At 36.6% G+C, this 14,019-nt stretch overlaps 1 protein-coding gene across 1 annotated transcript in view; it reads right to left on the bottom strand.

Annotated features, from left to right (window-relative positions):
* The window catches only part of UNC5D (unc-5 netrin receptor D), a 438,337-nt gene that overhangs the window by 238,493 nt on the left and 185,825 nt on the right, over window positions 1-14,019 (bottom strand). The gene's annotated exons all lie outside the window — the stretch shown is intronic.

Here is a 14,019-nt window from a genome sequence, read left to right as displayed (position 1 = left end):
TCTGTGGCAAGAGGCGGTGGAAAAGCTCAATATCTTCAGCCAAAACCATGCCAGGAGCTGATTGTGGAACAGACCATCAACTGCCCATATGCAAATTCAACTTGAAGTTAAAGACAATTAAAACAAGTCCAAGAGAGCCAAAGTATGATCTTGAATACACCCCTCCTGAATTTAGAGATCATCTAAAGAATAGATTTGATGCATTGAACACCAATGACTGGAAGCCAGATGAATTATGGGAAGATATCAAGAACATTATCCATGAAGAAAGCAAGAGATGACCAAAGTAGGTGATACTATGTCTGGCCATTCTCACTTCCAAAGAGCATCATAGCTGCACTTCTTCCAGGACAGATTTGTTAGTTCTTTTAGCAGTCCATGGTATTTTTGGTATTCTTCCCCAGCACCAAAACTCAAAAGCATCGACTTTTCTTAACGTAACACAATGCAACCACTGCCACGGCGTCTGATCCAACTTATAGAGACCCTTCCTTGAGTTTCCGAGACAGCGTCACTACGGAAGTAGATTGCCCAACTTTCCTTCTGAGGAGTGGCTGGTGGATTTGAACCACCAGCCTTCTGGTTAGCAGTCAAATTATTTTTCTTAGGCCTTCCTTATTCATTGTCCAGTTCTCACATGCATATGAGGAGATTGAAAATATCATGGCTTGTGTCAGGTGCACCTTAGTCCTCAAGAAGACATCTTTGCTCCTCATCACTTGAAAGAGGTCTTTTGCAAAGTGATATACATCATCTGATGTCTTGATTGTTGCTTCTATTGGTGTTAATTGTAGAACCAAGTAATATGAAGTCTTTGACAACTGTATTGTCAATTGATAAACTCCATTTATCATGATGCTGCTGATAGGTCCAGGTGTGCAGATTTTTGTTTTCTTTATATTGAGGTCTAATCCATACTGCAGGCTGTAGTCTTCAATCTTCATCAGTAAGTGCTTCAAGTCATCCTCAGTTTCAGCAAGCAAAGTTATGTTGTCAACATATCACAGATTGTAAATGATTCTTCCTCCAATACTGATGGCACATTCTTCTTCATATAGTCTATCTTCTTGGATTATTTGTTCAGCATACAGATTAAATCAGTATGGTGAAAGGATACAACCCTGACGCACTCCCTTCTTGATTTTAAACCATACAGTGTTCCCTTGTTCTGTTTTCATGGCCTGGTCTATGTACAAATTGCTCATGAGCACAATTAAGTGTTCTGGAATTCCCATTCTTCTCAATGTTATCCATAATTTGTTATGATCCACACAATCAAATGATTTTGCATCATCAATAAAACACAAGTAAACATCTTTCTGGTATTCTTTGCTTTCAGCCAAGATCTACCTGACATAGCAATGATATCCCTCGCTCCAGGTCCTCTTCTGAATCTAGCTTGCATACCTGGAAGTTCTCTGTCAATATATTGCTGTAACCGTTTTTGAATTATCTTCAGTAAGATTTTACTTGCATGTGATACTAATGATATTGTTTGATAATTTCCATGTTCTGTGGGATCACCTTTTTTTTGGAATGGGCACAAATATGAATCTCTTCTAGTCAGTTGACCAGGTAGTTGTCTTCCAAATCTCCTGACATAGCCAAGTGCTCCAGCAAGACATCAGTTTGTTGAAACATCTCAATGGGTAATTAATTGTAGGTGGGGGGAAAAAAGGTGCAGGTTAATGGATATGAGAGTGTTCATAAATGCTCTAAGTTGCTGAAATATAATCTTTACCAACTAATTCCATCACAATAACATTTCGTATTAAAAAATGAGATAAAATACATATGTAAAGGCTAAAATTTATCTGTTGTCATGGAAGCAGTTATTGAACTTACATTATCAGATTAATGAATGCCATTTAAAAAAAGGAAAGGCCCATATAAGGCCTTTCCACATGTAAATATTGAGGAAATATTTTCAAGGAAACATAAAAAAGAGGTTGTCAGGTAAGAAGAGTTCTAAATAACACAACTGAAAAAAAAAAAAAAACAGAGAAAGAGAGAGCTAGAGAAACAGTAAATGAAGCAAATGACAAAACTGGAAAAACAAAAACTATGGCTATTTCTAAATTACAAAAAACAAAAACAAATTAAAAAAAAGAAACTATGTGTGTAGACATCATATAATACCTCATTTATGTCAACATTTTTAAGACTTGAGGTGGGTAACGTAGTATCAGGGTGATGGACAGTAGATGCATTAGAACAGAGAAGTTTCAGCTTTATGTTTGAATTTGGATTCACTTTTCAAGTTTCTAAACCTGAAGTGCATCCCTTTCTAAGTCTGGGATGACAGCTATTTAAAATGTAGTTACGTGTCAGTGTTCAAATAGCTTTATACTACTTTAACTTAAACACAAAACAAAAAAACACTGCCACCATTATTTAGGGAGCAAAAGGTTTGCTTCTGAAATGGTGCTGGCAGTTTGTGAGAAAAAAGTCAAGGGCCTTGAAGCTCTGGGTAAGTACATACATTTGACACTGTACTATAGCCACCCCCCCCTTTCGCTGTTAAGATACTCAAAAAATACCCACACAGAAAACAAGAACACCCGTTGGGAATTTGACTGTATTTTCATTCTTAGATTGATTTCCTCATCTGTATAATGAAGTGGTTGGACAATCTAGATAATTATTATGATTCTATCCAGATCTGACAATCTCCAAATATACGAAATACACAGATTATGTTTTTTAAGGAGCCACACTGTTGGAAATCTTTAATTATTATGTAATTAAGAATAAGTCTCACACTGTGGTGTCACATTCAGCCAGCTCCTCATAGTTTCTATGATAACAAGCTTGTTCTTTGTCCCCTTGTAAACTTACTTTCCTTTTGAACCTATACAAACTATCACTCTAGGGTTAGGTGGTGCCTAGCCATTTAATACCTAATCTATTTCTGAAACCATCAAGTTCAGAGTATTTTTTTAAAAGAGGATTGGTTGTAGGCTTGCAAAGGTTTTAAGTTTTAATATTAAGAAAAAGGGAAGAAATATTAATGCAGAAGTGTAGCAACAGCACATATTTCTTTGATTCTAAAATTTACATGCACACTTCTCATATTAACACCTTTGAAAAAAGGATGGTTTAGCAGTTGATAGATTTTCAATTAAAAAGTGTATTTAAATAAATATTACCAAGCCTTATTTTTTAGTGCAGTTTTAGGTGCATAGTAAAATTGTGCAGAAAGTACAATTTTCATATGCCTTGTCTCCCTTCTGCATGCAGTTTTTCTTATTATTAACATCTTGTGATTTATTTATTATAATTTTTGAAGTAACATTGATATGTTATGATTAACTTATGCCCATAGTTTATATTAGGGTTCACTCTGTTGTACAGTTCTGTGGGTTTTGACAAATGCATAATATCATGTATCCACCATTACAATATTATGGAGTATTGTTTAACTGGCCCCAGAATCCACTCTGCTCCACCTCTTTGTGTGTGTGTGTGTGTGTGGTACATAAAATAATGATTCTTCTTGCAACTGATGTCATCATAAATTCTAAAATATGATATTAACTATCACACCCATAACAGCACACACCTGCCCCCCAAAACATAAGAATAAGTAGTGATGGTAAACACAAAAAGAGAGATTATCATTATTATTATTATTATCATTAGTATTTTGTAAAGTACCATCAACTGGAGAACAGTATTTGGAATATTTTACAATGATGAATATTTAAAAATCATGGGTCATTTTCCACAGCAAAAAAAAAAAAAAAAAGAGGCTGAATTTTTCTAAGTAAAGTGGCTGCATTCTCAGAAGACTCACACACTATAAATTATTCACCAGGGTAAAAGTCTGCATGACTGCTGTGAAGGGAATGGTGACAAATTAATACAACCAAGATGCCCTGAGCGTACTGAGAACCTGCCCCATCTCCTGCCACTGCAAGATGATGAATCAAAAAAATTAGGGCAGAAATTACTACAATAATTAAGCTAGGTGCTTATGACTGAATGTTATTGTCTGGAACTCATAACTCTACCTTAAAGGTCATTAGATTTTACGCAAGAAGGTAAAAGTCTGATAAGAAGAATTAAAGAAGAAAAGGCTTATATGATGAGACCCATGGAAAGCTTTTCTTCACATGTTCCTGGTTGGTGTTTAAAAGTGCCTAAGTTCTGTTCACATCTGTGCTTCATTTAGAAAGATCAATTAAATTGTCTTTTAAACCGTTTCTTAGTTAAGAAGTGTTAAAGGGGTAGAAGGGAATGGGGACTCAGTTTCTACAGATGTGTGGTTAGTACGTAAGTTATGAGTACTAGGTGTTCACCAAAGCGCTGTTTAGAGAAACATCCCCTCTTAGAGGCATAGCCAATTCTTTCATTGACAGTAACATCAGAGCCAGGCTGCAGACTTTCAGCAAGTGAATATATCCTTAGTTATGACAAGTCAGATAGCTGAGAGAAAACACAAGCAATTACAAATCAACAAGGCAATTTAATATACAGATTTGGATCCTGCATGTATGATGTGTAGGTAGGTCTGCCTGACAGTATTATCCAAAATATGTTTAAACTTATACAGAGAAATAATGAAATATCTCTTTTGCTAGAGCACCGAGGATGTCTAGATGATACATATTCTCAGCCTGTGCTCTAGGGAAAGTAATAGCAACACAGCAAGTGGAAATTGTACCTTACTAGCTCTGCTTTAATCATTTTCAAGCACTCGTATCTTTCAGATGGCTTTGAACCCAAATGAGCTGAAGGCTACATGTGCCCTGCTATAAACGCAACACCTTACAGAATCTAATTAATCATTTTCATTCATTTCTAGCCTAAGAGCATGGTTTCCATGGTTTACCAAGCACCATAATCACATATATGCATATAACTAATCAGAGTTAAATTCCAAGGGAAGACTACATTTTAATATTTTTCTTATAATTTACAATTTGAAACAAAGTCCCACACAAAGTGCAGATAGCTATATTTATGGGTTTTTAAAGACATTATTTTAGCATTTGTTAGACATGTTTAAGAAGTTAGGGTATAGTCTAGAGTTTATACATTGAGACTTCTTTCTTTCTTTCTTTTTGTAACTACCCCAAGGGACGAAGAAATCCATGAGATACTTGCAGACATGACAGAACATGGGGTCAGCTGCCCTTTTACTGCACACAGTTCCCATTAGCATTAATGAGAACACTACACATACATCAAGAGGAAAAAGAGACCCCACGGGTTCTAAAGCAAAGCTGAAAGACAGTCCTGCTATCTGCCAGGGAGCAATTTAATTAAACTCTTATTTATTGCTGCTCACTCCACTTTCATGGGTTTCACAGAGCAGTAGCATCAGCACCCGTGTTTGTTTATTACAGAACCAGTCTTGCTTACTTTCAACAGGGTTTTTAGATTAATAATCATTGAGACACGTATTGCACACTCTGACTTGGGAACTGAAGTCAATGTGTCTTAAATGAAAAATGAAACACACTTATTGTATTTGTAACTAATGTTCCTTAAAAATAAAGCAAATATTGATATTCCAGGCACACATAAAAACCAAGATCTATAACTAAGTGTGTAAAATGCACACTGCAAGCATTTAATAATCATACTCCATTTTCAATAACAGGAAACAAGGTACAATGACTACTATAATTCAGCAACCCTTTTTTTTCTTCAGCAAGCACTACATTGTTTTATTACAATATAGCAATCTTGCCACATTACATTTTACAGTATTTATACAGGAACCATAAATACACTAGCCCATCTAAAATACGTAGCAATGACTCTCTGGGCTTTAGTGATACTTGCAACTTTGCGTTTTATGTGAATTCCACATTTTGCTGATGTGTTTGCTATGAAATCAGTACTGCCCAAAAGAGAAATTATTTTACGTTGCTATTAAAAGCTGTAGTAGTAAATAAACCATCAGAGTTTATGTAGATATCCACTGGAACATCGAGGGGAGCCCATTAAAGTACCAAACCCTATGTTAAGCATTTTATAAAAGAGTACCTATAAGGCACATTTCTAACATTTTTTTTCAAGTGATAGAATTTTAAAGATATTTTATAATACTATACCAACCTCTGCAGAACACTCAAAAATCAACTGAAGTTTATGTTTGTCAGTAAAGCAGATGTACAGCTCATCACAATGTAATGCCCTGTCAGGGCCAAAAATGAAACAGTGATATTGTAAAAGAGAATGAAAGGCTACCAGAGACTGCTGAAGTTCAAAGATGGCTGGGTTAAAACACACACACATGTGCACACACACGCTTGTATTCACATACATCCAAAAATAAGCATGTAGTAGATTACAATAATTAAGGGGTGATAAATAATAATTAACATTCTGGTAATTGAAAAGGCTCTATTTTAAAGAATAAATTAACAAGGAGGTGATGTAATCGAATACAAATATGGAACGTGACTCGATACAGCTGGCTGACTGTGGAGAGGGAAGCAGCAAGGCAATATTTTAATTTAAGGAGATACTGTGAATCGTTTTGAGATGTCCCAATTAGGTTTTCCCTTGAAAAATGTGGTTGTAGTTAAATGAAAAAGAATAAGGGAATACATTTTTATTCCATAAGAATATGTACCAAGCACTGTACCGCTCATTCTTTCTTGTTTTCTTTCATTTACATCTTAGAATAATCCAGAAAAGTGAGTGTTATTATCATTTTCCTTTCAGTACATGAGGAAATCAGCTTAGAGGGAGTAACTTGTCCAAGATCACACAGTCAGTGATCTTCAGAAGTAGAGTTTGAATTCCCGTCTGCTCACTCACTCCTCAGCTCAGGTCTTCTGTGTATCAATGTGTAAGTCAAATACGTTCTAAGGAAGGTATTCTTGAAAATTAGTGTAATGCTGATGAATTGATTAGAGAAATATAGAGATCTTCAATTACTGCTCTCACTATAGAAGTGAAATAGCAATCTTTTTATCTCTACTCTAGTTCACTAGTGCTACATGAATGAAGATGATTGGTCTTTCCAATTGATGCTCTATATCATTACCTCACAAAAGGGCCTCATCTATGATGATTCACTCTCTTCTCTCTTTTTTCTTTTTTTTTTTAAGTTTTGCAGAGAAATGAGAAAAGTGAGAGCAATTAAATGAATTTATTATAAATATAAATGTGTTTAAGATTTCTAATTCTAGGTTCAGGGAGCTCTGGTAGCATAGTGCCTAAGGCACTTGACTAGTAACCAGAAGGCTGGTGGTTCAAACCCACCAGTCACTCCTCATAAGGAAGATGGGGCAATCTACTTCTGTAGTGATAGTGCCTTGGAAACCCAAGGAGGGGTCTCTATGAGTCAGGGCTAACTCGAGGGCACCAAACAACAACAACAATTCTAGGTTCACTAAATGTGTTGTTACTAAATGTCTTTTCTAAATGAAATAATGATTATGAAAAAATGTCTTTTTGGGAGCTCTGGTGCCAGTCAAGTGCCTGGGCATTTGACTGCTAACCCGAAGGCTGGTGGTTCAACCACTCCTCAGAAGGAAGACTGGGCAATCTACTTCTGTGGGGATGTTGTTGTTGTTGTTGTTGTTATGTGCCGTCGAGTCGGCCCCGACTCATAGCGACCCCTTCTTGGGTTTCCGAGGCAGTATCACTACGGAAGTAGGATTGCCCAACCTTCCTTCCGAGGAGTGGCTGGTGCCTTGGAAACCCAAGGAGGGGTCTCTAGGAGTCAGATTCGATTCAACAGCAGTGATTTTTTTATTTGTTTGTTTGTTTTGTTTTTGGTTATTATATCTTAATATCTATCCCTGAAAAAATATTAAAAGAGTTAGCAACACCAGGCAAGCTCTTTCTTTTAGGGAAGGGGCAGGCGACTAAAGTTACCAGTCTGTGAAATCCAGAAGTCTGGGAACCATTCAGTGCTCTGAAGGAGAGGTGCCACGCAATGGCATAAGCTCACTTTTGTGCAGTTCGAATAAGTAAGTGGAGGAGCCAAAGAAGAGGATGTGGAGGTAATAAGGGAGAAAAACATTCCGGCAAAAAATCAGGCATAAGGGAATAATGAAGTAATCAAAAAAATAATAATAATAAAGAAAAATAAAATGTATGTCTCAGGTGTTCACAGCACCTTCTCTGTTGCTGAGCCCAAAGTAATAGACATTTTACTCACCAAAGAAAATAACTAGGAGAACAAACAAACATCAACATGACTCAAAGCCTGACACGCTGGATGTATTGACCAAGCGCTCTCCAGCCCATGGCTTGTGATTGGTCTGACAGCTGCCACGGAGAACACCATGATGGCTATCTCAGATCAGACAGCAAGAAGAAATTACCATCCAAGAGACACGAGTAAAGGGATAATTTATCTTTTTTGCTGACTATCACTTGGAGCTAGGATCCATTAGTTATATTGATTCTGGATCTTCCACACTGACTGGTACAGGGCACTTCCAGTGACAAAATCAAGTTGTTCACATTCTTCATTGTTTTACTTTGAAAGTAGTGGATTTGTCACTGAGAAAACATGAGTCCCACATTCCTTAAAACTGAGAGAGATCACGATTATTTGGAAAGAATGTTTGAGCCCTGACTGGAATAGGATGAGCTATCACAGGTTAGATAAGGCAAGTATGATAGTAGAGCACATTGTTTTAGGAAGAGATGGTGATGGATGGAAACCTCAACACAACCTCACTTCCACATCTCATAAGGTAAGAAGGACACATAGGCAGAACCATTTTCCCAAACAATCCAGTGGAATGCTATGGATAGATAGTAAAACAAAGAAATGAAAGTGCTAATAGAGTTTATTACCTATGTTATACTACTAATAACAGTAAACATTTATTGTTTGCTATGTGCTGGGAACTAAGGTAAATGTGAAGGTTTAAGTTATCCCATTTAAATTAATCCTCACAGCATCCTTACAAAGCATCATTATCCTGTTTTGCAGATGACGATGCCAAAGCTGAGAGAAGATATAAAATTAGACCCAATTACACAGCTAATAAAAGGAGGAGCTTGGATTGAACCCTGTGTTCCTGACTTTTCATTCCAACATCCATGCTCTTATATAAAATGCCTATAATATCTCTTTTATATTATAGACACTCCAAGAGATTGTCATTTCTAACCCCTTGCTTTTCATGTACAAAAGGCAGTATTTTTCCCTTAAGGAAACACAGAGGGATTTTTCACTTCATTAGTTAGTAAGATCGAGGATCTGGAACCCACTCCTTCTGTCTCCGAGGGTTGTGCTGTGAGTGTCATGTCAAGTGGAACTGTGGGATATGTGTGTTCACCTAGGCCCACACTAGTAGAGATGGAAGCATATGATTAAAGAATATATTATATTCCCTGCTGTGAGCCTTTTAGGATTCTGATAAAATTCTCATCTCTCAGCAGGCTCTCCACTTTGAGGTGACTTCCTCTACAGAGTGGTAACCACCTTATTCAACCATGGTGTGCATTTATGACCCACCAATTTAGTCAGAGATGATGTAGTCTGAAGTTCATATATTTTATTTTTTTTAAATGTGAAGCGAATTAGGTCATTGGGGGAACAGAGGCAGAATGCAGACAACAATCCCTCTTACATGGGCCAGTCTGATTTGTCCCATGGTTTGGGGAATAGAACTTATCATTTCTTGACTCACCATGCACCTTAAAATAATTTCCTCTCATATGGATTTTTTTTTTTTTTAATTTTTATTGTATTTCAGATGAAAGCTAACACAGCAAATAAGATTCCCATTCAATAATCCATACATGGGTTGTTCTATAACATTGATTACAACCCACAGCATGTCTCAGCACTCTCACCATTTCCACCCCACCTGTCCCATTTTCAACCATTCAGTTTCCCTACCATTCTTTGGCTTCCTATTAATTAATTTATTTTTTGGTAAAGGTTGACCATTTGGTCTCATATAGTTGATCATTTAAAGGAGTACATTCCTCACAAGTGTTATTGCTTATTGTATAGGCCTATCTATTATTTGGCTGAAAAGTGACCTCCAAGAGTGGCATTAGTTCCAGGTTAATATGATCTCTTAAAGTGATAGTCTCAGGGTTTCCTCTAGTGTTTATGATTCCAGTAAGTCTGGTCTTGTTATTTATTTATTTATTTTTTTTCATGAGTTTGTGTTTTGTTCTAGATTTTTCTCCCATTCTAACTTGGACCTTCAATTTTGTACCTGGTCAGAATGGTCAGTAGCAGTAATTGTGTGCCATCATCTAGTTCTTTTGGCATCTGGTCTCAGGCTATAAGAGGCTATTGTTCACATGGGCCATTAATTATGTGGACTAGTCATTTGTTTGAGTCTTTGGCTCCCTTCACTCTCCTTTGCTCCAGATGGGAAGAGACCAATAGTTGCATATTAGATAGTCACTCCAAGTTTTTAAAACCACAGTATAATACACCAAACTAGGATGTAGAACACTATCTTTATGAAATACGTTATAACAAATGACCTAGTTAGCCCATGAGATTATGGTCTTGAGCATTCACACTCAGTAAATCAATCTCAAAATGTGTTTGGGTGTGTCTAGGAAGTATCCATAACTGTGCTATCTGTGTGTGTTATTGTATATATGAATATATATTCAGCACATACAAACAAGTATAAGGAGCTCTGGTGGCATAGTGGGTAAGACATTTGGCTGCTAACCAGAAGGTCAGGAGTTGAAACCCACCTGCTTCTTTGTAGTAAGAAGTTGAAGCAATCTACTTCTGTAAAGATTTACAGCCTTGGAAATCCAATGGGGGTCACTATGAGTTGGAATTGACTTGATGGCAATAAAAATGTATATACACATGCCCATAAATACACATATATATATTCATGCATATGTACTCCCATGAAACTTCCCACAACCCTATAGCATACATATCTACCTATGTATGTAATCACTCATGTATTTTTTTTCCTTTTGCTTATTATTGCTGTTGTTGCAAAATTGTATATGTTACATAGCATTTACAGTAGTTTTCCTTTATTCTTGTGTACCTCTCAGTGTCTTAATTTACCTCGGTCAAGTTGTACACATTTCCCTTATGTTGTGTATTACCTTTGGCATCAATAGAATTAACACATGTCTACTGTCAAGTAATTGATTATCCCTCCATCCCCTTCCCATCCCTGGTAATCATCACAGAGTATTGGTTTCTATTCTTGACTTTTTATAAAACTGGGATCATGCAATATTTTTCTTTTGTAGTTGATGTTTTTCACTCAGCATAATGTCCTCCAGATTCATCCATGTTATAAATATTTTGGGGAATTATCATTATTTTTTATCACTGCATAATATTCCATTGTATATATGTGCCACACTTTCTTTATACATTCATCTTTTGATGGCCAGTAAGGTGGTTTCCATCTTTATGCTATTGTGAATAATGCTTCAATGAACATGGGTGTGCATATATCTGTTCCTGTCACTGCTTTTATAACTCTAAGACATATATCTAGAATTGTGGCTGCTGGATCATAAAATATTCCTATTTCTAGCTTTCTCAGGAAGCACCACAGTCTTCTCTATAGTGGTTATGCCATTTTACAATGCCATAAGCAATGTACAAGTTCCAATCTCCCCACAACCTCACCAGCATTTTTTTTCTGATTTTTTGATCAGTGCCATTTTTCCAGGGGTGAAATGGTACAGACAGTCCAAGATTATGATTTACATTGCTAAATCTGTCTTTAAGTTGAATTTGTACATAAGTCAGAACAGTTAAGTACTAACTCAGTTAGTCAAGTATCTGTCTTAGTATTTGGTATATAGTGTACCTTTCTATGCATAAATAATATTAAAGAAACACTTTCAGATAGTCTAAAAATATTTAGCACAATAATACAGTAATTATAATAATAATAATAATATTTTGTTATGCATTGCAAAGTTGCACCCATTTGTTATTATGAAACACGGAATGTACCTCAAATTTTTAATATATTAGAGTTTACAAAAGTTGGTTATACATAAGTTAGACATTCATAATCCAGGGACAGTCTGTATCACATTGCAGTTTCAATTTGCATCTCTCTAATGGCCAATGGGGAGCTCTGGTAGCACAGTGCCTAAGACATCTGACTGATAACCAGAAGGATGGTGGTTTAAACTCACCAGCCACTGTGTGGAAGCAAGATTGGGCAATCTAATGCTGTAAAGGTTTAACACCTTGGAAACCCAATAGGGGTCACTATGAGTTGGAATCGACTTGATGGCAGTGGCTTTTTTTTTTTTTTTTAATGGCCAGTGATTGTAAGTATCTTTTCATGTGTTTATTAGCTACCTGAAAGCCCTCTTTGGTGAAGTGTCTGTTCATGTCCTTTGCCCATTTTTTTGACTGGCTTGTGTTTTTTTTGTGTGTGTTGGAGAAGAATGTAAACTGTGCTACTATTGCATGGTGTATTCTGTATACATCTATGAGGTCTGGTTGGTCGATTGTGTTACTTAGAAGGCATTAAGCTGCTCACCAAAAGGTTGGCAGTTTGAAACCACAAGCTATTCCACAAAAGAAAGATGGAAAGATGAGGCAGTTTGCTTCTGTAAATATAGTCTTGGAAACCCTATAGCACAGTTCTTGTTTGTCCTATAGGTTAACTATGAGTCAGAATTGACTCAACAGCAGTGAATTTGTTTTTTGGTTTTGATGTATTTATTGACTTTCTGCTCTGTTCATTGTTGAAAATGGTGTTAAAATCTCCTATTGTTGTTGTTGTGTTCTATCAAGTCAGCTCTGACTCTTAGCAACCCTAAGCACAACAAAACGAAACACTGCCCAGTCCTGTGCCATTCTCACAACCATTTTGTAATGCTTAAGCCCATCATTGCAGCCACTGTGTCAATCCATCTCATTGAGGGTCTTCCCATTTTTCATTGACCCTCTACTTAACTAGGCATGATTATGTTCTCCAAGGAATGGTCCCTTCTGACAACCAAAGTAGGTAGGTGAAACAAAAGTCTAGCCATTCTTATATTTAAGCATCATTCTGGCTGCATTTCTTTCAGGACAGATTTGTTCATTCTTCTGGCCATCCACAGTATGTTCATGGTTTTTTTCACCAACACAACTCAAAGGCATAACTCTTCTTTGGTTTTCCTTATTCATTGTTCAGCGTTCACAGCATATGAGGTGACTGAAAATATCGTGGCTTGAGTTAGGTGCACCTTAGTATTAAAAGTGATATCTTTGCTCCTTAATACTTTAATGAGGTCTTTTGCAGAAGCTTTGCTCAGTGAATGCTTGACTGTTCCTTCAGTGGACACTGATTGTGGAGTAAAATGAAGTCCCTGATAATTTTAATCTTCTCCATTAATAGTGATGTTGCTTATCAGTCCACTTGTGAGGAATTTTGTTTTCTTTATGTCAAGATGTAATCCATCCTGCTGACTGTACTCTGATCTTCATCAGTACATGTTTCAAGTCTTCTTCACTTTCAGCAAGCAAGATTGTTTCATTTGTATATCTCAGGTTATTAATGAGACTTTCTCCATTCCTGATGCTGCATTTTCTTCACATAGTCCAGCATCCTAGATAATTTGCTCAGCACACAGACTGAATAAATATGATGAAAGGATACAAACTTGATGCACACCTTTCATGATTTTAAGCCCTTGTTCTGTTTGAATGACAGTCTCTTAGTCCATGTATAGTTTCCTCATGAACACAATTAAGTACTGTGGAATTCTCATTATGTGCAACGTCATCCTTAATTTGTTATGATCCAATAGTCTAATCCCATTGCATAGTCAAAAAAACACAGCTAAACCTCTTTCTGATATTCTTTGCTTTCAATCAAGATCCATCTGACATCAGCAATGATGCCCTTGTTCTATGCCCTCTTCTGAATCCAGCTTGAATTTCTAGAAGTATCCTGTCAATATACTGCTGCAACATTTTCTTTTAAAATTATCTCCTGCAAAATTGTACTTGAGTGAGGAGGCGGGGCAAGATGGCGAACTAGGCAGAAGGATTGCACAGACCCTCTTCAACAAAGAAAAGGGAAACCAATTAACACAGACACAGAAGATAATCTTGGACCCCTGAGC

This window comes from Orycteropus afer, unplaced genomic scaffold, assembly GCF_000298275.1.
Source record: "Orycteropus afer afer isolate SDZICR_OR568_19922 unplaced genomic scaffold, OryAfe1.0 scaffold00024, whole genome shotgun sequence".
Taxonomy (NCBI): Eukaryota; Metazoa; Chordata; class Mammalia; order Tubulidentata; family Orycteropodidae; genus Orycteropus; species Orycteropus afer.
Note: the sequence above shows the minus strand (reverse complement) of the source record. Positions and strands in the feature narration are given on the sequence as shown.